Source organism: Lonchura striata, chromosome 2 (genome assembly GCF_050655825.1).
Source record: "Lonchura striata isolate lonStrDom1 chromosome 2, ASM5065582v1, whole genome shotgun sequence".
Lineage (NCBI taxonomy): Eukaryota > Metazoa > Chordata > Aves > Passeriformes > Estrildidae > Lonchura > Lonchura striata.
In genome coordinates, this window is record NC_140704.1 from 21,098,273 (window position 1) to 21,120,746 (window position 22,474).

Below are 22,474 nucleotides of genomic sequence, written 5' to 3' on the forward strand. Positions count from 1 at the left end.
CATCATTGGTTAGGGCCCAGCAGCAGAAGCCTGTGCTGCAAAAAATAGAAACAGCGTCCTCCCTCTGCTTTACACCAAACTGCTACAAATGCAACACTCAGTTGCTAATGTGACAAATGACAAATTCAAACTGTGTTTAACTGATTCGAGCCTATTCCATAAAGTTTCTTGTCAAGGCAGCAAGTTGCCTCCCTGCAACAATTTCTGTCACAGAAGAATCTAAGCAGAAACAGTAGTAATAGAAAACTATTGGTTTATAGTAAAATACTCAAAATATTTGCACCAACGCCACTGCTGGCTCTCTGAATAATCATTCCCTGCCTTAAAACAGGTAATTATTTTCTTCTGTGTCACATGAAAAGTGCCCTTTCTTGTCTTGCATCGCAGATTTTCAATTCCAATTAAGTTGCAACCACAATTTTTTGTGAGGAATTGTACTTTCTCAGAACAAAGCAGTTTTCTACTGTATACTACAAATGTGTTCTCCATGGCTGAGTCGCTGCAATTCACCCTCAACACTCAGTTATGCATGGTGTGCAGGGAAAAGCACTGAATTAAAATGACAGGATTGTCCTCAGGTTCTGAATATTATACTAAGCATGCTTTGGCATCTTATATTTAGAGTGAGTTATTTTATGCTCGTTTCCTCTTGACACAATTTAGTTAATAGCCAAATTCAGTCACAAAACCACTTGTAAATAAACACCTTGTTACAGATTACAGTGTTTTCAATCTCATGGCTCTTTGGCTCAGTCTATCAGCCAATAAAACCTGCCAATACAGTATATTAACTTCTGTCATGTTTAAGTGTTTTTATACATTAATGGACCTGCTTGTAATTTCACAATATAGGCTACACATTCCTGGATATACAGCATATAGGAAATAAATAAGCTGTCCATAGAAGACATTTGTATTGGATGTTCACTGTTGGTTTCTTCCCATACTGCCCTTAGATGTGGAAGCTGCCCTGGGAGATGAATGTGCCAGGATAAGTTATCTAGGGCTCATAAAATCTTTTTTAGAAGATTGAAATAAAGTCAGTGCTTGCAAAAGACAAATCAATTGTGACATTTCTGAATAGAGTGCGATGCATTTAATTAGCACAAGACATACTGGCAAATGCTGAATTACCCAATAAATCACTGAATGCTGGAACCCATACAGAGCTGGGAATCAGCTGTCTTGTGAGATGTACAGCAAGTGATAATAGGAAGATCTGGCCATTTCCCCACCATTTTCTGCTAAATTTCATCCATTTTGACATTTCCATGCCAGACTATTTTAATTATTCTGAAGCATCAAAGAAATTCTCCAGCCTAATCTGAGAAATCTGTGCCAATATCTGAGGACTGAAACATGTATTTTACAATATGCTATGGGTTTGCTCTTCAGTTGGAGGCAAATGGTGGAAGTTAAGCCTCTAGGAATAAAGTATTTATAAGAAAATATACAAAGTTGTTCTCAAGGGAAAGTGTTGTAGAACCAGGCCCTGTAGTGACAACTGACATTGGCCTTGATGTCTTGGGGTCTCCCTGTGTGATGAGCAAAAGGGGCTCCAGGCTTTTTGCATCTGTGAGAAAGGGGAACAGAGGAGAGGCTGAGCTTCAAGGTCTACATGTGCTGTTGTGCTTAAATGTCCTGGCCAGCAGCTCTCTGTTCCCTCCAGCAGAGTTACAGCCCCATCTGGGTGCACTCAGGCAGAAATGCTGTACTTAATGCAGGGTCCCTGTGTGCTCACTGTGCCCTTGCAGAGCTGCTGATCCCCCTGGTGTGTCACAGGAGTGCTTTGGTAGCCATTTAACAAAACTTTTATCAATGTATGAGAAATCTTTCCAAGTGTTTACAGTGCTCTTACCACCTCCCTACCTCAACTCCTTCCTTTCATCTCACTTCCCTATGCTTCATTTCTAAATATTACAAAAAATTCAGTAGCTAGGTTAGTTTTCCAGAGACCTAAGTACTTGAGGTACTTAAGAAACAAGCCACAAAACCAAAACAAACCAAAACAAACAAACCAAAACAAACAAACAAAAACCCAAAACATAGCAACAACAAAACCAATCTTAAGATCCTGAGATGTATATATGTGCTTTTAAAAATTTATTTTTATTTTGCACTTAGTATATTTGTATTTACATCAGATTCTTGTTTGCTTGTTGCTATAAAGTTTAATCTCAGTTTAAAAATAGAGTTGTTTAGTGAAAAGTGATTTTTATATTTAAAAAAAAACTTAGCCTCAGGGTAGACTGAGCTATTTTTCAGAATGAAATACAAAAGACTTGCACAACAGTACTCACAACAGCAGTGCTAATATTGTGCCTACAGCCATGGGATAAGAATTTTGAACTCATTAGATTGCCTCTGATTTTTAAAATTTGGCATTTCATGATATACCACCAAGCAGGAATGCTCTACAGTCTCTGCTCAGCATGCTCCATTAGGCACAAGACCAGAACACAGCCTCTTCTTGAGGAGAAATCCAATTGGTTTGTATGTTGCTTGTATTTGATACTTATTTAAACCTGTATTTATCACCACTCTAAAAATTAATATAAATTTAGCTTCACTGCCTAATTTCTCAATTTCTTCTCTCTGAATATGTTCAGTTCAACATTGACATAGAATATTTTGTAACCCGTCTTTCGTCTGTAAAGCATTCATTCTCTTGTCAGTTTTACATGGTCCCATGTTAATTTTCAACCTAGTAGTTATCATAGCCCTGCAACAGATGAGCTAAGCCACTCTACCAATCTTACAATGGAGAGTTATGACTCAGGTGACACCTTAGGCTTCTTCTTATCTTCAAGGAATCAGAAGGGTATTCATTGGTGATGCTTGAGAGCATCTGCCCAAGAGCAGAATTGTCAAAAAAATAGACTAGGGCCCTTTTGTTTCTTTTCTGTTCTTATAACATCAACAGCCTCCAGCTTTTGAAAATGATTTTAATTGTTAAGGGTAGCCTGGAGAGGAGAAGGTTCAGAGGAGACCTTATCACTCTCTACAACCTCCTGAAATGGGGTTGTAACTAGGTGGGGGTTGGTCTCTTCTCCCAGGCAATCAGTGACAGGACAAGAGGACACAGCCTTAGGCTGCACCAGGGGAGGTTTAAGTTGGACATTAGGAAGAAGTTCTTCATAGAAAGGGTGACTGGGCATTAAAATGGGCTCCCCAGGGGGGTGGTAGACTCTATCCCTAGAGGTGCTTAAGGAAGGACTGGATGTGGCACACAGTGCTATGGTCTATTTGACATGGTCATGTTGGGTCATAGATTGAACTCAATGACCTCAAAGGTCTTTTCCAACCTAATTTATTCTGTGATATTTTGAGCATTTAAGTCTTTGAAATTATTGTTATAAATAATGATAATTAGCGAATATATGTGGTCATTCTTACTTGCAGAAAATTGTAGCAGAGTAAATCAAAGGCTTTAAAATCATATCCTAGTACTTTAAAAGTAACGAAACCAAGATCAAAGCAGCAATCTGGTAGACAGGTAAAAATAAGAGAGGCAAAATCTTTCTGTGCTGTCTCTACCCTCTTGTGCCTAATCCTACAGAAGGCTGAGTTCCCTCAAGCTCCAGGAGCTTCAAAGTTTCCTCTTGCTGTAAATTTCACTAGTTCTCCTGAATGTTATGGTCTTTGAAGGCAATGAAGCACACTGATCACTCTATTAGCCATTAAGCAAAACACAGCCTCCCCTTTCCTGTAATGAGTGGGATAATCTGCTTTGCCTATTTATGAAGTCTTCTAAGGCCATAGAGTTATAAACGGATGTAATTTGCATTCCTCTGCTTCTCTGTGTCTTTCCTTAAGTTCAGAGCAGGACAACAGCAAAGCAAAGCAGAGTTCTTTCTATTATTTATAAAGATTATTATATCATCACTTCCTGAAGTATGGAGGTGTTCATTACAAACAGTCTGTGAAAGGCCAAGGACTCAGAAACCCATTACTGTACTGTTGCTCTTAGCGTGCTTACTAAATAATATTTTCTGCAAAGAAATAAATGGTTAGAAAATCTTAATCTTCTTCAAGTGGGAGGACATTTGAATTGATGTGTGTGAACTAAGTTTATATACATAACATATTAACAGAGGGATTTCCAGGTTGAGGTGTTGCTTGGGTTGGGGCTGTCCAAATAAGGGATGCTACATTTACATCCTCACATGTGTGTCTTCCCAACAGCAATTGTTATATTATGTCCCATAGAACTTTAAGCTGGGGTGACAAAATGTAGCCATGCAGTCTCTGATTCCTTGGTAATTTCATTGGTAGGCACTATTTCAATAATTTTTTAAAGTTGATTGCAAACCAGCACCTGACTAAAACCCTTTGTGAACTTCTGTGTCCAAAATCACCCATTCAGAATGACAGAGCACTGTCAAAGCAAGCATGACATCCAGCAAGACTGCGTCCCTCTTCATCTCCTTCATTCCCCATTGCAGTGCATGTTGAAGAGTGACCCAGTAAATCCCACTGGGGACTGGTGCTGAAGGTGCTCTGAGAGGGAAGGGGCTTTTGATGTTAGCACTGCCCGAATCCTTCCTCCCAGCTCTCGGGCCCTAGGGCTTTCAGATCAAAGCTGAAGCATTTCTGCAGAGAGCAGAATGGTTTGCCAAAAAAAAAAAGAGGAAAGTCTGCCAAAAAGAAAGCTCACTGAACACTTAGGGTGTGTTTAAGAAGTATCAACCTTCAGTTTTTGCTGGTAGCAGCTCTGTAGTCCAAGCAGACCTGCTTGCCATGGGAGCAGCAGCACCTTCTCCCCTCTCAGTGTCACAGTGTTTCCTACAGCTCCTGCAGCCTGGCCTTAGAAAAGATCCCAGAAAGGAGATCAGCTGTCAGCTTCTTATCCTGATGAAACTCAGGACAGAATAATGGACATCTCTACTGAGCATGTTCAATCACTTTGATTTTAAAATTAATAGTGCTGGTATAAGCTGCGGGTGATGATTCCTAAAAATGTACTACAGAATTTAGACTACTATCTTGGAGTAGCCAAGAAAAAAAATTTTTGCCCCTTCCTACTAAATCCTGATAAATCCTTTTGTGCCAATTGTGTTAACATTCTCTTCTTCTCCTCCATGTCTCTAAGTAATTTTTTTTCCTTTGTGTTGTTTTGAATCCTTATCATGATGTTGGTACTTCCCAGTTGGGTGTCAGAAGCACCCAGATAATTTTGGTCATTAATCCTTGTTTGAGTCTGTGTCATTAGCAGAAATTTTAAGCATGCTACATCTTAAGACTTGTGTTTTGGGATTTCCACCAGTAACTTTCCTGTTCCTTTTCTCATTGCTACTGCAGTCAATTTCTGAGCAAATGATTCTTACACTAAGGACGATGTCTTCCAGTTTAAGTGTTCTTCATATGGCACCATATGTAAATTATCTCAAATTTAAGTAAATTAAATTTAGGATATTTCACTGGCAATTACCATACAAACCCCCAAAATATCAAGACATTTTGATTTTATCTACTCTGGAAAAAAAGTATTTCTATCTTGTTTCCTATGTATTTCCATATCTTCCATTTTTCTTTCCTTAACAATTCTTTCTCAAGTCTTACATACTGTTGCAGAGCCTCATAATTATATATATTCAATTAATTGATGTTTGATGTGTGGCACATCACTAGCTTGACTAGTTCACTGGAGACTCTTCCTGTCCCTTCTTTTGCATATTTGGAACTGTAGGGATTTGGCTTCCACTTCAAATGTGCTATTTTCTATCTCCCTTCCTTCACTGGTGCCAGTGAGAATTGAATCTGGTCTTTTGTTGGAAGCAGCAAGCGACAGCATGTACACAAACCTGGGAATTCAGAGAGGGGCAGATGGGATTTCAGAGGCTGTTTTTGATAATTTGTCCTTACACATTTGTCCTAGTACACACGAGGCATAACAGTAAGCAAAAGAAGGGAAAATTAGTCATCTTGCTAATGGACAATTTGTCTCCTGGATGTCTCCCTAATGAGGGGTGGTCCCTTACAGGCTGTTGCCTTTGTAGAACTCAAGCCCCAGGTGTCACTGTAAGCATTTCACACTGTAATGTGGAATTTGCCTGCTGCAATTCCTTTTAGAGAAGCTAATTGTGAGTTTCATTGAGTGTTTTCTGGATCAGAGATATCTGACCTACCTGGGTCAGGGCAACTGTCTGGTATCAGCACAGGCTGGGGGATAAATACCTGTGGAGCAGCCCTGCCCAGAAGGACCTGGGGGTGCTGGTGGATGAGAGGCTGGACATGACCCAGCCATGGGCACTCACAGCCCAGAGAGCCAAACGTGTCCTGGGCTGCACCAAGAGCAGCGTGGGCAGCAGGGCAGGGAGGTTTTGTCCCCCTGCTCTGCTCTGGTGAGAGGGACCCCACCTGGAACATGGCACCCAGCTCTGGGGTCCCACACAGGAAGGACATGGATGGGTTGGAGTGAGTCCAGATGAGGGTCACAAAAATTATCAGAGGGATGGGACACCACTTACAAGGAAAGGCTGAGAGAATATGGGCTGTTCAGCCTGGGGAAGAGAACACTTTGAGAAGACCTTCAGGCAGTCTCCATGTACTTAAAGACAGCTTATGAGACATATGATGACTAATTTTTTAGCAGATCCTGTTGTGATAGGACAAGATAAAATGGTTTTAAAGAAAAAGAGGGTAGATTTTAATTTGATCTAAGGTAGACATTTTTACAATGAGGGTGAAGGAACCCTGGAACAGATTGTCCAGAGAGGTGGTGGCTACCCAAGCCCTAGAATTATTCAAGGCTACACTAGACAGGGTTCTGAGCAACCTGATCTAGTTGAAGATATCCCTGCAGGGAGTGTTGGACCAAGAACCTTTAAAGGTCCCTTCCAAACCAAACTATTCTATAGTTCTATGATCTTCATAGTCAACAACATTAATCACTAGTTCTGTTTCTGAAATTCCTTGCACTAACAAAGAAAAAGTAAAGATTTAATTACTTATATTAAGACATAAGTATTTTATCTTTTACATTTATTGCATCTATTGTATCTGCAAAATACCTTTCTCCTTAGCATTCCAAATATGCATTGGCATTTGACAGTATATATATTTTGGCAGAGATGAGAGCAAGTTAACAGGCTGATGGCATTTTAATTATTTTATTGAGATGGCATTGGCCCAGCATGCTTGTTGGAATTTGCAAATGTGCGTTGATTTATATTTTATTTTGTAAACCAGGCCCAAGAGGCTGACTAATTAGAAACATGACTCAAAGCTATAAGGGGTACTTATTGATTCAGATCATGAAAAGACCAGAATGATCAAAAGCAAACATCTATCTCCCTCTTCATCTGGGGTTCAGGAGGTTAAGTGCCATTTGTCTCAAATCCCTGGCATTAGCTCTCTCTCTGTAACAGAGAACACAATTAGCATCTACATCTACTTGGTTTTAGAATGTACTGTATTGCCTAAAACAATGTGCTTTTCATGATTAAACTATGCATAATAATCTATTATCAACTCCTTTCATTAGCTGATATTTTGGTTTATTCTTCACTTAATTTATATTTTTCATTCTATTTATTTAAAGTTGGAAATGTATGGCTTCACTTTCAGAAGAAATAGCATGATTGGCTAAGTAGATAGGTTTTGTGCTTCACATCTAATTAAAATACCATGGCAGCATCTAATCACTTCATTAGTTACTTGGGACCAATTTTTAAATGGCATCAACAGTTCTGTGTTGCCATAATGCAGCAAAAAGTGCTAAAATGTTAATGCATTCATGAGGTAGCGACAGAAAAGGCAAATCAGAAGTGTTTTGTACTGTTTGTGCTTCTCCAGGTCTTCAGTGGAGCATGGCTTCAGGACTGACAAGGAAGGCAATGTGCATGTTGAAAACAGACATTGAATTCAAATTCATCCTGAATGTACCTGAGAGAGAATTTGTTTTTTGGGGAAGACAGCAGGAAGAATCCATATCTGCCTTCTTCTGCTCCCTGTTTTGCCAGGGTGGGACCAGTTTTGAGCTGATCTGGGTGCATTCTTCTGTGCCACCAAACCACTGCAGAGGGGCATTCTGTTTTCAGGGGTGTCTCAGATTTTTAGGCACCTTATCCAGACTGCAGAGCCTAATGTAGGAAACGTGATTTACTTTTTAGTATGCAAAAAAAAAGCACAGATAAATGTCAGGCTCTTTTGAGTACTCTTCTGTTGCTCGGCCTGTGCTGTCTCACCATGGTGCACATGGAAAGCAAAGCTAATTGCATTAGCACTGGGGTGCAGCAAGAAACATATTGGAGCTGGGCTTGGAAAGCAGAGCTTGCAGGCCTCTGCCTGCTGCAACTGCCTGTGCCAAAGCATTCATTACTATGAGCTGGAAATATTCACACCCTCCTACACACAAGGACTGGATTGAGAAACTTTCATATTGCAGAGTTACTGAAATTATTAAATACAAAAACAAAGGATGTCTCATATAGGAGACTGATTGAGTTTTAGCAGTGCCAAAGGGAAGCAGGACTTTCCATTCCAAATCAATGAGTTTTAGTACCAACTGCCACCAAATCATTGCAATTTCACTGCTACTCAGTGCCACAGCACAAGTAGCTTAATACCTTCTACCTGCAGAAGAAAAAAAAGAATCCCAATATTTTTTTCCAGTGAGGTTTATAGCCTCAAATGTGATACCAAGCACTGAGCAACCTCAGCTTTCCTTGCTGGCGCAGGCACCTGAAGGTGCTCAGTGTGGGCTGCACTTACTCTCTCTGTGCTGCACTCCACTTTCTTCCTCAAAGGTGTGAGTTTCCACCAGTCACAGCGTGTCAGGTGGAACCCCACTGGATGTCTGCCTGCTTTGTCCCTGCCCAGTGGGTGACCATGTTGAACAGGAGTGGGAGCAGTGGAGGCTGAAGACATGGTGACATGGAGTAATCTGCAGGTTACAGACATAACTAAAAGATTTATGCATCCCCCCTAAATTACTCCATCCCAGCTTGTGACCAGTCATGTAAAAGATTAAGTCAGGTCAACTCCAATTTGCTCTTACTCAGCCTGTTCCATGGCAGGGCTTTAAACCACACTTACATGGCATCTATTTACAATAAAAAGAAAAAAAAATATCTGCAGACAGTGTTTAAAAACCAGGCTTCTATAACCAAATCTGATTTAGAGTGCAGCCTACAAGACAGCTGATTTAATTGAGCTAATCTAGCAATTACCTCCAGGAAAAAAAAATCAAAACAAAACTGTTTATACACAGGGGATTTAAAAAAAGCTCCCCACAGTGGAAAAGAATGAGGAACCACTGCCTGAGGTTTTGTAAAGCAAAAATTTTATTTACAAAGGAATTAAAGAGATATTGTCATGTGGCTAGAATAGTAGGTTGGAATAATCTAACTAAATATAGCTGTCCACAGCCGAGCTGATCAGCTTGACTAAGTTACAGTCAATGGAGGAATGCTTGATACGGTAAGTAGAGCATAAAGCATGATTCCTTTCTTCCTAAAGGTGTCCAAATTAGATGAATCTCAGCGCTTAAAACACTTGTTTCTCCCCAGAAAGGAACCTCCAGTGACTAGCTCAGACACGGATCCTTGCATTATAGATGTGTGAAGTTAAGTGAACAAACCCTTCTCAATGTGACAAGTATTTTTGCTTTTTCTAACATTCATACCATTGCTTTTGTTCCATGAAATATTGGGACTGCAGTCACCTTGCCTCTTTACTCTTACTGTTTTGGTCTGTACCTTATTAATTTCTTTGTGCTGCAAAGGCTGTCAAGAGGACATTGTTCTTTGCCTGACATACCTACTTACTGCAAAGCACTGTGTACACTGCTGTATAAATAACATCTCTGGGGAAAAAGATGAATAATTGAAAGGGATGGAAAACTTTGTTCAGTTGGCTGAAATAATCTAGTAGAAGCTATATGAGAACAAATCCTACTGGGACAAAATTTCCCAAGCATATATCCTAGGAATTAATTTTGACAGTTCTGAACAGAGATCTATAGAGAGACAAACAATTCAACATATGGATTTAGGGAACACAAGTGGTTAACAACAAACCAGAGAGACCTGCTTCAACTGGAGATAAGCTTTTTGATGTCTGTTTCTAAAAATCTTCCACATCTGGAATTACCAACAAGAGAACTTGTTCATAGCTTGAGAAGAGGAAGAAGCCCATTTCCTTATAGGCAAAAGTGTTTCATTTTCCATCTAGATTGTGAAGTGTTTGGCAGCATCCTTTCACTTTTCCTGATTGATGCTGCTGAAACTGCAACTATTTCCATGGTATAGCACTTACTGTCTGCTGCCTGCATTGCCACAAAAAGTGGACCACAAGGATTGTCCAGGAAGACTCTGAGGCTGGGTGAAGGGTTGGTCAGGTTTAGATTGCACTAGGTGAAGGATCTGTGGTGAAGATTCATGAGTGGATGGATTTTGAATATTACTGTAGATTTCTTCTCTGGTCATGAAAAAAGTGATAGAATTTTTCTTTTCCTTTGTGTCCTGTTTAAGATTCTGGTATGAGACTTTGGTGTTTTTCACTTGTCTTATTTAGATGAAAAACTTGGTGTGCTTTGTCCTGCAGTGGTGGGTTGACTGTGGCTGGATTCCTTACACTCTTCCCCTGCTTCAGCATGGGGTCTCTTCCATCAGGGACAGTCCTCCATGTACATCTCCAACATGAGTCCTCCTCACAGTGTCCAACAACTGTTCCAAGGAGGGACTCTTCCATTGAGTGCAGCCCTTCAGGAACAGGCTGTTCCAGCATGTGTCCCTCATGGAGTCATAATCCCAGCCAGCAAATCTTCTCCAGCATGGACTTTCTCCATGGGATCACAGATCCTGCTAGGAGCAGGAACTGGCTCCCAGCATGGGTTGTCCATGGGGTCACCTATGCCTTTGTCTTTGGGCATCCATGTGCTCTGGTGTGGGGTCATCCATGGGCTTCTGTGTTGACCTCCAGGGATGCAGGAGAATCTCTGCCCCAGTGCCTGGAACACCTCCTCCCCTCCTTCAGCACTGATGTTTGTGTCTTCAGAGTTTTTTCTCACATATTCTCACTCCTGTCTCTGCCTGCAGGTTCAATTCAGGGTAGTTTTTCCCTTTCTTACTTGTAGACAGAGGTGCTACCACTGTCACTGCTGGACTCAACCCTGGCCAGCAACGGGTCCATCCTGGAGCCAGCTGGAGTTGGCTCTGCCAGGCATGGGCAAAGCTTCTGGCAGATTCTCACAGAAGCCACCCCTGTAGCCCCCTCTCTGCTACCTCAGGGGCTGTCTGAAGGAGGTGTTATTCCATTGCACACACACTTAGGAAGAGCTGCCGTGCCCATGGGCAGCAGCAGCACCCCAGGTCCCTGCACACCTGGGTTAGGGGCAACCAGGCAGGGACTGGGCAGAGGAGAACAAGCTCTGCAGCAACAAAGTCTTAAGAAGAGGAGCAGAGGCTGTCCCTTTGGAGAGACCAAGTAGTAGTGTGCTGGGTAACTGGCAAATGCAGGCTTTCAGCCTCCCCCTCTCGTGAATGTGCTTACCCCTGTGGATAACCCCATTTTATCATCTTCATATGTTTGTGTCATTTCTGTCTCACAGATAGACAGGGTGTTAGCAAGGCAAATGCTTCCCTGAAAAGTAGCATCTTCTGTATGCCCACATCAGTACAGTCTTTTTTTAGACTAGAGCTGAGAATTTTATTTTGTTTGAAATAATAACATTTTGGGTTTTTAATCTTTTCTTGCTTTGCATTGAATATAGTGTTTGTGGGGGTGAGACCAAAGGAGAATTTTCTTTTGTTCTAGTGGCATTTTCTAGAACTGTTTTCTGCCCACGGCTGTCTTGTTCCTAACAATCAGTCTTGGCCCTCCTGTATTTGCTATAAACTGGACCATGAGATCCCCCACTTGATAAAGGTCTTCAATTTTTGCGGACTGTGCTAGTTGCTACTCAATAATACACCTTAAATTGTAGCTTCTCACTGAATGTATACCCTTAAGAAAAAAATATGTATTTAACTTATACCTTTTATATACTTTTGAGCCAATCATAAGGAATTGCAAGAGCCAGTATAAATTTGTAGAGTATCCATTATGACACATTAATTCCCTCTCCAATAAAACTCTACATATTTACATTAAAAATGTAGCCAATAAGGAAAAACTGTTTGGAAAATAAATTGTCCAGAATCAGACTACTACAGCTCTCTGCCCTCCATTTCCTCAGCTTCAGGTTTCCCCCACTCCTGGTTAAAAGGGCAGGGCCCAGGCTGGCTGGTCTCTGTACTGTCCCAGCAAGGCACTGAGCCCTGGGGGCTGCTCCACCACCCCTGAGGCACCTCTAGAGGACAGCAGGCACAAAGGGGCCTTGGTGGCCATCTCCTCCTTCACACCTCCCAGCCCTGGGGAAAAGCACCACACATAGACACAAGCTTGGGGCCATGTCTCTGTGCAAGACAGCACCTCCTGAACCCCACTGCTGCAAAAGGCATGTGCCCCATGGTCAAGCATGTTGTCCCCAGCTGAAGGACACTGAAAATTGAAAATGCATTGAAAATGCATTTATTTACTTATCAAGATTAAACATGTAATAAAGACAGACCAGTCATATTTCTTATTTTCTGCATTTTTTTTTTTTGTAGTAAAGATAATGGTAAAATATCAGCAAAATATGAAATCTGGTGCTCTTTAAAAACTTCTGGATATTGACTGGTGTTCATTTTAATTCTTAATGCTAGGTATGTAGGGAGATGGCCATTCCTCACCTAGAGTTAAATTAGAGTTCTCACAAGAAAATAAACTCAAAATGTTGTAACAATAAAAAGCCAGGTGCTTATTGGGAATATTATTACTTTTGCATTTCATATAGCTGCTTCATCATGTTCCTTATATTGGCCAGTGATCCCCTAAAGACACCTCTCATGCCAAGGCACCTCAGGTGTGTTTGAGGTCAGTCTGACCCTGCTGAACTACCTGCCAGCAGTTTTTCTTGCCAAGATCAAGGTAATTAGCATCTGGAGATACCTCTTTCAGGATTGCAAGGAGGCACTGTATAACCTATTGTTAAGGTGAGAAATAAAGGTTAGATAAATATCCTGATGGATCACTGAGATAAAGTGTCAGCTCATTAGGATATTTTTATGTGGCACTTTGGCGTGCTGTACACATGCACCAAGCCATGATTTTATACCAGAGGATGACCACAGTAAGAATAAATGCTTCTGATCCCTCCCATGTGCACAGGCCTGCTGGTTTCAGCAGCAGTTTCCACACATCCAGAGGGTGGTGGTGGGTGGCTCCTACTTTTAAATGAGAAAGAGCTCCCAGATCCTAGTACCCAGAGATGGTACTACAGTTCAAATTAATAGAGAGGGCTGTCTAGCAAAAATTGGGCCTTCATAGCCTGTAAATGATTCTGAATATGTGGAAGAAAAAGTTTAAATAAATGTACAAAGAAATGGCCTGCAGATGCTAAATGATGATAAATTGAAAGTTAAATGCTAGTGGCAATACTGGAGAATGTTACTAACTAGCTCAAATGGCAAAAGTTTTTATGTATGATATGATGCCAAAGTGAGTGGGTGACAACGGAGGTCCAAATACCAGCAGGAATTATTAATGTTAATATTGCCTTGAAAAGTACTTACCAAACATTTAAAATCATGTTTTCACATTCCCCACTTAACTGCGATTCCTGATAACTGATTTCCATTCCAGATAAGCTGGCAGACAAAATGATGGGTTTCCCCAGTACTGGATGTTAGTTTGTGTTGTTTGGAGATGTTTTCCTTTATTGCCTGATGGCCTCCATGGCTATGGAACCTGTAGCCCTCTAATAGAGTTAATCTGTCTCACTCTGTGTGTGCTTAGTTTTCAGCTGGGAAAGACGATGGCACGATCCTACCCAAGGCTAACTGCCTTGCTGTTGGCAGTGGGTAATTGCTCAGAATGTGTTGCTGTTCCTGTTGTCTCCAGGTTCCCCAGGAGACGTGATGCCTAAGCTGCCTCAGGGCCCTTGGTCACACAGGATGTGTGGGGCAGATTCAGAAGTAGCATCTAGACCTGATAGAATCCATTGGTCTCCTAAGGAATTGCATCACCTTACATCCCCCCAAAACATCTGTCTCTCCCACTACAACATCACAGAACAGTTTATTTTGTTTTGGAGGGGACCCTCGAGGTCCCCTCCAGCTCCTGGCTCAGAGCCGGATTAACTTCAAACCCCAACCTGGTTGCTTGACTGCCCAGTTGCATTTTGAGCATCTTCAAGAGCAGAAATTCCAGAAGCTTGTTGGGTTTTCTTGTTCCAGAATTTGTTTAATTTCTCTGTTAAGATACTTTTCCACATGTCAAATTTCTCTTGTTGCAAGTTGCATCCATTTTACAACTCATCACTGGAAAGATTCAGGCTCCATATTCTCCCATTAGTTGGTTGAAAAAGACAGTAAGATCTTCCCTCAGCCTGACTATCTTCAAACTGAACAAATCCAATTCTTTACTTTCTTTACGTCTTTATAGTCATGATTTGTGCTCCCACCCTTTAATCTTGATGTCCCTCCTGTGCAATCTCCCATAGATAATGTTTTTACTGTACTGGGGAACCCAAATCTAGACACAGCACACCAGATTTGGCCTCACAAGTTCCAGAAAGAGGGGAATAAACATTTCTCTCAACTTCTGGGTGTGCTGCTCACAGGCAGCCCAGCACATGGCTGCTCTTCCCAGCCCCAAGAGCCCCTGCAGACTCGAATTCAGCTGCCTCTGCTCCAGTACCCACAGCTGGCCTGGCCTGTGCAGTTGCAGGGGGTTATTTTATCCCAGATCTATGGCAATACTGTGATTTGTGAGCTGGCTGAGGTACCGCAGAGGGAATGATCTGCCTTTTGGTTAAAATCTGGTGTGGTTAAATTTGTTTGTATAAATAGCATACAAGGTGTTTACAGTACCTCTCCTACCAAACATCATGAGATGTGCAGTGTACTTACAAACTTTCTGTTTAGTGATTGAGGATGAAATGAAAGTCTGATTTACTAAGACAAACAATAATTAACTACAGCTTGGAGAGGGTTTAGGTTCATCTGTTAAATCAGGTTCACAGTCTTTTACCAGTGAAATGAACAGACCAGGGGAGGGGCGGGGAAGGCAAACAGAAAGGAGGGATCATATGGATTACAAAGTTTCCTTTCTGCTTTTCATGAGAACATGAAGACACAAGGTAACTTTCCCTCTGTTATTCTCTGTCTCAGAGCAGAATATGGCACAAGGCAGCCGGTAGGCAGCAGCACCGTCCCAGCAGTGGGGCAGCATCTCTGGGATGCGATGGGCCCCCTGTGCCACAGTGGCAGGGCTCTGTGCCAAGGGCAGTGGGTGGCAGGGAACAGGTCTGTGGCTCTCCACTGCTCCAAGGCAGTGATACACAGTCAGGCAGGAGACATTTGTTCTTGAAAAATTAAAATAAGAGTAAACTATGGTCTGAAAGTCCTGGGATCAGTCCTGGTCCAGAACTGAATGAGATGGGGCAGACTGATGATGCATCACAAAGATTATGAATTGCCTGTTAAGGAGTCATTCAAATCTCTCCAGCTTAGTAGGCAACATTTTTACAATGAGCTGAAATATTAGACCAGCCTATAATTTCTCTGAAAGGCTGTATGTCTTTTATTTCTGGGTTGGGATTTTTTTTATTATTATTATTTTTATTTTTTTTTTTGGTTTGGTAGTCTGTGTTTATGTTTCTGTAATTGAAATGAATGGCAGATGACAAGCTAAATTCCTTCAAGAGAGTGTTCCCAGAGACATGGTGCCAATAAACAGAAGCATGCAGGATTATAATTATCTGTGATCTGTCTAATAGAATAATAATTTAATATGGATAGGCACAGAGGGTCAGCTCTTTAGTTCAAATTAGCATGTCTCCATTGAATTAAACAGATCTTTGATAGACTTCAGCAGCTGAAGAACTAACTCAGAATTTTCCAGCAAATTGTGATTTCAAATAGACAGTTCACCTTAAAAAGTGTGTTCAGCACTGGTACACTCAGATTGCATCACAGAAGAAATGTCACTCTCTGTAGAGTGATTTGCTACTTCTTTCTGTACAGCAGTCTGGAAGCATGTGTGAACTCATAATGTTGTTGAAAGAGGAATTCAACGCTGCCAGAAAGTGAATGCTGGTCTTTATCATCAGCAAGACACTAAGTGAGGTACAATTTAGTAGAAGGAATTAGTAAAATGGGACAAAACATCTTCTCTCTCATGGATGCAAAAGTATTTTTTTCTGATTCCCAGAACACAACCTGTGTTGATTGGATGACATGACATTAAAACTGCTGACACACTCGGAGATGGGCTGCTTGTTTACAGAGAATTGAAATTCTGATCCATATTGTCTGAGCAAGGCTGGCTGCAGACAATTTCAAATTGTTTTCTTTTCTCTGAACCATTTACCCAACAATATTTTCCCCTAAGAAGTACGGGCTTCTGCTAATCACACAAAATATGTCTGTGCAGCAAATTCAGAAGCATGTGATGGCTCAGGGTTTTTTTTTTTCATCTCTGATCCATTAAAAACTATCTGTTTTTACATTTTTTATTTTCAGAAGAGAGATCTCTAATAGACTGATCATCTGGAGAGGCCCATGGGCTATGAGCTAGGCTGGGCCATGCTGAAACCTCATGACTCCACCTCCTGGCTATTGGGAGCTGAACAAAAAATCCATCTCTGATATTGCTGGGGTCAGGGAAGAAGCAAGGATTGGTGGTTGAAGGCATTGCAGATAGTTTGGAGAGAAACTCCTGAGCTATGGCACTCATTGCTGTACTGATTTGTTCTCAACTTATATTTAGTTCTTGTACATCACAGTCCTGTGCTACTCAAAGGAGACAGGTTTGAAAAGACAGCAATAATTTTGAAGCAGGCTGAAAATAAGTAAGCAGGCTTAGAAACTTCCTAATTGTCCTTTCTTTGTAAATTATGGAAATGGAAGATAGTTCTGAGTCAGTATGAACAGAAGATTTGTGATTTAAGACTTGTTTGCTTTTGGAAGTTCCCATACTACTTGCTGCTGTGTGAAATGTGGTAGTTATTCCACCATCCCAGCAAACACAACTGATTTGTGCAAGCATGGACTCAGAGAAACCTCTAAAGAATTGCCTCAACATGAAAAGCATGTTTTGCAATTCCTTATTATCATAATACATATGGATCTGTGTAGACCATTTATACTCTGGACTTGGTGTACAGGACAGATGACTGGCCTGTTTGCATATGGCTGCAGAAAACAATTTGGACAAAGAACAGTGTTGTATCCTTAGGATATGGTCTTTTGGAATAAAAGTTTTGTCTTGGAGTGAGAAAAAACTGCTGAGGTGTTTTATGGCCAACGCACATTTTATTTTGATGTCTAAAAATTATGTTTTCCTCCTAGCCTGTTAGAAGGCTAAAGCTTACAATGTTTTCTGTTTACAAGCTAAGTTTATTTCAAAGAAGATCTAAATGCTTTAAAATATAACAGTTTCCAGGCACGTGAGATCTATAAAATAAGGAGCAGCTCAGAAAGGGTTAATGGGGTATGAATGGAGGCTCTGATACATCCAGTTAAAAGATCTAAGGGATATCTAATTTTAACAGCAGACAGAAAGTTCAAAATAAATGAAGGTGATGGTTTTTGCATTCTATGAAGGTAGTCTGTGTGGCCCCTTGAGTCTGGATGCTGGGAATACTAAGAATTTGAATAGCTTTAAAAATATGAGTAGATAAAATTAATTGGAAAGAACCCATAGTATCCATTCAATGAAAATGCAACAGCTCTTGTTCAGAAAGTCTCTGAACTACACAGTTTTTTTGGAGTCAGGGACTGGACTTGGGGGAAATAAAAGTGTTTAACTTGCATTACTATTCCTCCACTGTTGACCACAGACAGGAAGAGGTTGCAGTGATCAACAAACCCATGGTCTGCCTTAGTAACACTAGTCTCGTGTTCTTACATTGTGCTGCATTACTGGACTGCATCTCAAAACTACTGTAAAAACCCATTATAACTGAGAATGACAAAAGGGCTGGATGACCTCTTCTGAGACCCATCTCGATGTTAAATTGGTAACAAATATCACTGGAGTGGTATTTTATGCCTAAGAAGTTACAGATCTAGACTACAATGTATTAATTCTATCTTCATTGAAACACTAAGATATCTTCAAATAGTTGGTAGCAGCTGATTAGGGACCTTTTCGTTTCTCTAGGACTGTTTCAAATAAGGACCCCATGACACTTACATGAGTTTTGAACTGTTGTATCCTTTTGTGTGATCCTTTGCCCCTACACTCCAAACCAGCAAGATAGAGGCGTGTTACAAATGTCAGATCAAGCTAAACCAATTTGCATTTTCTGAGGTTTGCATATATGCAATCTTGTCAAATGAAAGCCATAACCAGTTTGATACAAGGAAAGACAGAGTGAGCTCCTTATGCTGTTTGTAGTGGGAGCAGCTAAAGCCTCATGCCTCCTATAAAGGCAGTATGTTTAAAGAGACTGGGAAAGATGCCCATGTTCTAGCAATTTTTTACTTGCCAGTGTTAAACAGAAAACAAGTTATTGCCACAGTAAGAAGTCAAACTTTAAAAATGGCAGAAACATGCATCTTGGACTTGTCATATATATATATATATATTTATATATATTCATCAGCCTCTACAGGAGAAGAAAGCATATTATGTGATTACTTACAGCGAGGAGCTGCTGGAGTGTAAATAGCAATCTGTCCTCTTGAGCTTGCAGAGGTCTCCACAGCAGCCTGGAGACTCTTCTCACTTTAAATTCAAGCTTATTGTCTCAAACAGAAGTTATGTTGCAAAGCACTAAAAGATATTTTAATAAAATGGTCCAGACTAAATTGCTGACTACAGTACAATTCTGTAGCTTCACAATAGGAATTGTAGATCTCCTGCTGCCTTCTTAACTGCATGATAAATTGCAAGCCTCTTGCTTCTGTGCCACAGGCTCAGAGAGCATTGCATGATCACCATTGCTTTTGTAATTTACTTTTCATGCCTACTGGTGTCCATATAAAAGTATCTCTATGCTCAGGCTCCCTCAACTTTTCTCATTGGTTATATAATGAAACAATCAGATTGGCAGTTAATGTAAACATATATCATGGGTGTAATGTTAATTACATTTTAATTCTCTGTGTCCATTATATCTGTCATCTCAGTCTGTGCACTTGCTGAGAGGCTATTAACCCATTGTCAGGGCTCTGGAGATCAGTCTACTCAGATGTGCACAAAGCCTGGTTCTGCAATTTTATACAGACAGCAATACCAAAATCTGTTTTCACACAGAGTTTGCAGACTCTTGCTGCGCAGTGCAAGGTGTACTGTTCTACTGTTGTCCTTTATTGCTGGAAGCTACCCCAGGCAGAAGTAATACACAGAGGTTTGTTTTCACCCAAATCTCTGTGACTAGTGTTTCTCTTCATAGAGGTCCTCAGGAGCATCAGGGAGGTTGGTATTCTCCCCTGTTTAGGTAAAAGTAATGGGTGGAATTTTGTTTATCTGAATATATCACTGAAGACCTAAACCAAAGCCAACTTGACAGAAAGCCTGGTACTGGCTACAGGAAGACTTTGCTCCAAACACTGTGAAACCTGAATAGGTCAGATGGGAAAACGCCATAGTAAGAAAAGCAAGAGAGCAGATGTGAATATGTTACTAAAAAAGTAGGGGCCTTCATGAGATGCTTTCTTTGCTAATGAGAAACTGACTTAGCTAGTCTTCTCCTAAGCCTTGGTCTTGGTTTGTACGTGTAATCTGATGGCTTCTGCTCCTCAGTAAAGAGAATTAACACATTTCTGCCCGAAAGAGACCCCACCTATGATTTCTTTCTGAGATCCACTGAATAAACAATTTTAAATCTTCTTTAGTTTGTGCTTCAGTGGTTCAGTTAAATGCTTTTAATCAGAATGTCATACTGTATCAAGGGATAGAACCTTCAGAAATCTAAGTGTATTATTGTCACTATAGGACACGTGAAAGCATGATGCGAGCCACCTGCTATTTGCAAGGTAAAGAAGAAGGTTTATTTCTCCAACTCCAACTTTTATACTTTCCAAAAGGTGACATTGGATTGGAGAGTGAACGGGCCACCTCTACAAAGACACTGGACAAACCACTAGTACATCAAGTTTCTCCACCCCCATAAAGGAATGCAAAACGGTATGTTGTTTATAGAAATTTTGTGGGAAAGTTCTCCAACAGAATGTAAACTCAGAAGGCTTTAGAAATCTTAAGAATCAGGGTGACGTATTACGTCAGCTTTCACTTTTTATTAACTAAACTTGTCAAAAATGCTAGCAATATTTCAGTGTTAAATGATAACATTTAAATTTACATTTAAACAGGATGCTATTGTTTTCATTAAAGTGTTATCAGCGTTCCTAATATTTGCATCTTACATTGTACTTAAAGCAGTCTTTGATAATAATATTTATGTCATGCTCAGTCTTTCCCATGATTTTGCTTGTGAGGAGTGCTAAGCTAACAAGCCTGCAGGGAGCCCTGCAATTTGCCCACCATTAAGACTTTACCTGTTCTTATGTCTGCATCAGCTATTGTGCAGCATCAAACACAGACAGCTATTTAAAAAAAAAGATAGCTTTTGCTGTAGCTTATATATATTTTGTATGCAAAAATGTCAGGTCTACCAAAAGAATCTACAAGTGCTTTTACAGATATAGCAATGATAATCACAGCATAACCTCTAAATTTTGATTCAGCCTCTGGCTCTAACTCCTGCAGTTAACACAAGTATTGTTGGGTGAATTTACCGTATGTGTACTTTGGTTAATATTTACACAGTGCTTTGAAGACACAAACTATTGAAATCCTAAATGGTATCCAAACCTACATAAACTTACTGCTTTAGGACAAGGATTAGAAATATATGCCACCTGAGGTGATATAAAACCTTGGTGAGCAAGAGTATAGTTCAAAGATGATGTTCTAGTGTGACAGATGGGATTCTTCTCTATTGAAAAACCCAGAAACACCTTACAATTATCTGACCATAATGAAACACTGTTTTGTTTAAGTTATGACATGGCTACAAGGAAAGGACATACAATGACACTGAACAATTGAATCAAATATGCTATAAAATAACAGTCCTAAAATAGTAAATGTTGCAATGAATTATTAAAGTTGCTTATTTTAACATTTTATTTACTGAATTTTGCATTATTAAAATTACAAATCATGAGTTCACATTGTGCTGTCATTGAATCTGGCCTCCCTGAGATTTGCTTTGTTCCCATTCAGTCCATCCAATTGGTTAATATGAACTTGGTTCGTGAGTCATTACACCCTTGTGATTCACGCCACTGACTCCATGTTGCCCATTCCCTCTCATTTGAATTTTCTTGGCTGTGCCAGGTAAGCTTTGCAAAGCTCCAGTACACCATGAATCTCTCATCACGTGTTTTCCCATGTGCAACACCTCTTGTCCTTCATGTCCCAGGGTGCTAAGCTACTGCCTTCTTTCATTTAATTTTATCCCTGGCACTCAACTTTCTTGCAGTACTCAAATGGATAAAAAAAAATAAAGTTGCTTGGTAAAGTAAAATCCCTCAGGAGATGCCCAGTATATGCCAACTTTCCTGTGATTGTTTTTATACTGTATAAATTTTCATATATTTTTGCTAAGTATATAGGATGGTTTCATGTACAGGTCAGTCAGTGGATTCTTTAGCATGGAAGCAACCAGAGACTACTCCTGTGACATGTTCCAAATGGACCAAGGATTTGAGATAAAATTCTTTACAGGGAAGGGAGGAATATGTAATGCTAAAAACAGAACACATCAAATAGAAAATTTTTTAGACAAAGTAAAAGCACAAAGGTATAGAAACAGTTCTACCTATACTCTTCTGAGCTGCTGAGAAAAGCCCGGATCTGTCTGTCCCATCCCAGGAAATAACGCTGGCCCAGGTGCAGAACAACATCCCAGTCTGTTCCTGTTTGTGTGTCTCTCCTCTTCCATGTCTTCTCCAAAGACCACCCACAGCCCTTCATGGAAAACATGATGTAAAGGACACAAAAAAAGGAGAATCACCCACCATGATTTAAAGAGATCCTGAGCAGGTAGGTCCCATGGACAATTCTTATATCATCTTCAACAAAATTTCTGTTCTTCTTTGAGGTCAGAGAACCTTGATAAGGCTGATTCTTTCTGGGCAAAGCCACAGCACTGATAAACCCAGCAGCAGCAGCATCAAGCAAGGTCTGTCTTCTCTTGTAGCTTGGATGCTTTATATTCAAAACTACCTATTTATAACATTTCTCATATGAATGCTAAAATGGTATCTGCCATTTTAAAAACAACACTTATCTGTTCTGGTGAAATAATTTTATTTTTGAAACTACCTACCTTGTGCATGTAGTCATACTGCTGGCAATGACAGCTAAGCTTTGAGTCAAGTCCCACTAGAAAAAGTGCTTTGCCATTACACCTCATTTGCCTTTTTCT

General features: G+C 40.4%; 1 long non-coding RNA gene across 1 annotated transcript in view; it reads left to right on the top strand.

Moving 5' to 3' along the window:
* Positions 1 to 22,474, top strand: part of LOC146768140 (uncharacterized) — a 42,673-nt gene that overhangs the window by 13,674 nt on the left and 6,525 nt on the right. Inside the window, exons 2-3 of the long non-coding RNA XR_014951070.1 lie at positions 19,975 to 20,166; positions 21,919 to 22,089. This is a non-coding gene — a long non-coding RNA (uncharacterized LOC146768140). The remainder of the gene's footprint in view (positions 1 to 19,974; positions 20,167 to 21,918; positions 22,090 to 22,474) is intronic.